This window comes from Pyxicephalus adspersus, chromosome 3 (assembly GCF_032062135.1).
Source record: "Pyxicephalus adspersus chromosome 3, UCB_Pads_2.0, whole genome shotgun sequence".
Classification (NCBI taxonomy): Eukaryota; Metazoa; Chordata; class Amphibia; order Anura; family Pyxicephalidae; genus Pyxicephalus; species Pyxicephalus adspersus.
The window spans coordinates 91,783,381-91,787,006 of record NC_092860.1 but is presented as its reverse complement, the minus strand read 5'-3'; the positions used below and the strand labels follow the sequence as shown (position 1 = coordinate 91,787,006).

Below are 3,626 nucleotides of genomic sequence, written 5' to 3'. Positions count from 1 at the left end.
CAGACTGAAAATATTTGCCAACTAATGCCAAGTGTTTTTAAGAAATAACATTTCAGGTCCATGGGATTACCCAGGTTCTCCCATGATATTCTATCTTCTCCAGTCTTGGAGAGCTTTAATAAATCAGGCCTAGGTGCTAGTATCAAACAGCAGGTGATGTTTTCCAACACCTATTACCCCCAATCAAGCAGGTGTTGGACACAATGTTGAACCCTTTTTGTTTAGAACCATGTAGTTCCATTACAGAGAATATCCCGTCATCACAATTACATACCACTACCAGCTAGTGGCAGAGCCTATATTCACAGTATAGTACATGGGAATGGTTGTTACACTTATGTCTGTATAAACAGTATGGTAATATGGTCAGCATTCTGAGATAAATCAGAATTTTGACAAAGCAAGCAAAGCACAGAAAACAACTTCACAAAAGCAACTTGTTCTTATAGATGTCATAAGAAGTTATCATCAATTGCTCAACCACTAAACTTTGTTCATTTTTAATTTTACTTAAGAGCCAGAAGCCCCACAGCAGATTAGATTTATAATGCTAACAAGTAATGCCAGAGACCATTATGGCTCAAAGTTAACGATGTCTCCTGGAAAAATTGTAGATCTATTTAATTTCAGAAGTTGACCCCAGTAATGACAGAGCACTGAATCTCTGTAATGATTTAATTTTCTTATTATAGTCAGTAATCTTTGTTTTAAACCAGCAGATAGTGAAGCATTTATAGTCTAATTCCGAGTCAGTTGCCACATTTCTTGGATTAGGTTGCTTTTGGATGTATTGTCGGAAACTTTATTCAGTCCTATCATGTGACATATTTGTTTGCTTTACAAAGGCCACTTAGCTGGTTGCTCCTGCACTGAAAATATTGGAATTCCGTTAGCTAAAAGGAATTTTGTATCAAAAGAACAGTGTTTAAGCCTTTGAACTAACATTTCTCGCTTTTACTGGCTATGCTTACTGCTTTCCAGATCTAGTCCAACACCATTTCATTAAAGTGACAGAATTCACCAACTATCCAACTATCACATGCTGGAGGAAAAAAAAACATTCACGTCGAAAAAAGCAAACACAATATACTGTATTTAACCTACATGCTTACTTAAAAAAAAAAAAAAAAACTTCAAATGTTTGCCTGATATGTTTACTAATCATGTACAAGACAACATGTATAAATTATATCCTTTCTAAAGATATAAGTCTGTTGTGCCCAAAAAGATTTAAAACTCAAGTTATCTAAAGAAGTCATAAAGCAGTCATTATCCCTATAAAAAAGCATTGTCTAAAATTCCAAAAGAAATCATTTAAATGTTTTATTACACTGTCATAAAGAAACCCAATGCAAATCAAGAATGGATATGACCTTTGCAGTTATATCCTTGGCGTACTTAAGAAAATCACTTCATCTTCTTACACCCAGAACACAAAAAACTATAAGGGGTCTATTTATAAAGCAGTGAACCTGACAATCACTAAACATTCTTTGGTGGGCAATCTTCCAGGTCAATGTGTTTTCAATGAGAGTGGTTGAAAGAAGACAAACCTTCATTGATCACACAGATTTTCCAACATGCTGTAAATTCTCCACAAGCTATAATGAGAATTTGATGTTCATGTGCTCATTATGCACGCTAATCTAATCACCACATGGTTCACTCATACAAGTTTCCTGCATCATTTTTAAGAAGGACTTTAATCCAATTTTAAAAAAGCAAAACCCTGTAGCATTGTTGTCAACACTAAAATCGGGCAATAAAATATTGTTTAGTCCTTACAAAATCTTCATTAAACACTTATCCAGCTGCCATGCTTCATTATACTGACTGACAGTGTAGCTTGGGTAGAAACAGAGCAGGGACGACTGTTTTTCATTTAATTACAGAAGATCTTTGACTTTTGCTAGGCTATGACACTAGGATACATCTATCATTTTTTGCACAGCATGTCACTACTAAACAGGAGCAGTCAAATGTGAGACTGATTTACAATAGAAATTTAGATTTATTAATATATTATCTCTCGGCTTCTTAAAAGGACAACTATATATATATATATAAAGATTGATTTACAACTCTATGTTTTTTTCTTGAATTAGTGTACATACCAGCTTTTACAGTTATTATTATTAGTAGACAGTATTTATATAGTGCAAACATAATACATGGCGCTATATATTAAATAGGGGTTGCAAATGCAGTTAAGATGAGCAACAAGAATTCAACCATCCCAGATAGGACTACAAACCCACAATCCCTGGCTTAGTAAACTAGTGCCTTACCCATTAGGCCACTGGGGATACACGGCAAAAGAACTGAACCACCCCAGATGGGACTTGAACCCACAATCCCTGGCTTAGGAGGCCAGGGCCTTATCCATTAGGCCACCAGGGCTCAACTGTATGGGTTGCTTTGTCTTTTTTTCCCACACATACCTATTAGGGTACGGTGAGAACCCATTTTTCTTAGCAGACAAAATTCCTTTTGAGTTGAAAGAAAGTTGTGGACATTTTGCAAGAAGACAGCCATTGTCAAACTGAAAAACAGACTTACCATTTTCCACTCCTCTGATTACTGGATAGTGCTGGATGGACATCGGAACTTTCAGTTTTGGTCCATCATATAAAGTTTCTTGCCAGCGTGACTGGAAAACAGCTCATACAAACATCGAAGGGGACAACACTCTTTCCTTCCTTTTGCTGCTTACTGCCTTGATGGAAAGTTCTCAGGCAGAGTACTGTTTGAAAAGGCCAAAAGAAGTCTAAAAAGTGCTCCAGGTGAGGCTTGAACTCACAACCTCGGCATTGCTCAGCAGATACTGCCATATAAGTACCGCGCGCTGACCAATTGCGCCACTGGAGCAGTTGCTTTAAAGTGTGCTCAGCCAGTAGTTCAAGTAGACCACATTTTTTACTTTATATAAAAGGGTAGAAAACCTAAGTGGATACGGGAAAAATGTGTTTTGTTAACTATTTTTTCCACATTTCCCTCTACGGTGGTAAGAACTGAATGAGAAACCTATTGCAGCCCGCAGCTTCATGGGATAAGTGACGTATGTATCCCAGGAGGCTGCTGGCTGCATGCACAGTGATGTCAGCTTTTTTAATATCACCCGATCTTGCAGAGTGCAAGATTGGGTGACAAAGGAAGAAGATAACGAAGATGGCCGCACCCAGTGTTGAAGCGGGAATGGCTTGGGATCGAATGGCATAGGATCACGGAGGAATCAATGGGTTACCACTGGTACAGGTAAGTGGTATTTTGTTTTTTACTGATAGTTCTACTTTAAGTGCAGTTGCAACAGAACTAAAAAAATGCACAGGACACCTGCTAAGTATTTATGCCCTCAAGAAATGAGAAGGCCGACATAAATTTATTTTAATACCCTAGCTAATTTCATGGCTAATCCTAACATTAACGGAAGGTTCAGATACCATGCATTCCATTTTCATAGGTATTAATCTCTTTCCATCAGCCCTTCTCTACACTCTCAGGCAGATATATGGATAAGAGTAGAAGTGCAGCACATGTCAAAATTGAAAACAGTTTTATAGTCCTGTCCTAGGGGTCTGCTAATAGTCAATCCTAAAATACAATACTAGTAAAAAAACAGATTGTCA

General features: G+C 37.3%; 2 non-coding genes across 2 annotated transcripts; both read right to left on the bottom strand.

Annotated features, from left to right (window-relative positions):
- Positions 1 to 2,327: 2,327 nt before the first annotated feature.
- TRNAR-CCU (transfer RNA arginine (anticodon CCU)) lies at positions 2,328 to 2,400 on the bottom strand. The gene has a single exon. It is a non-coding gene; the product is annotated as a tRNA-Arg (tRNA).
- A 375-nt stretch (positions 2,401 to 2,775) lies between these two features.
- On the bottom strand, positions 2,776 to 2,868 carry TRNAI-UAU (transfer RNA isoleucine (anticodon UAU)). The gene is given in 2 exon segments: positions 2,776 to 2,811; positions 2,831 to 2,868. It is a non-coding gene; the product is annotated as a tRNA-Ile (tRNA).
- Between the last annotated feature and the right edge of the window lie 758 nt (positions 2,869 to 3,626).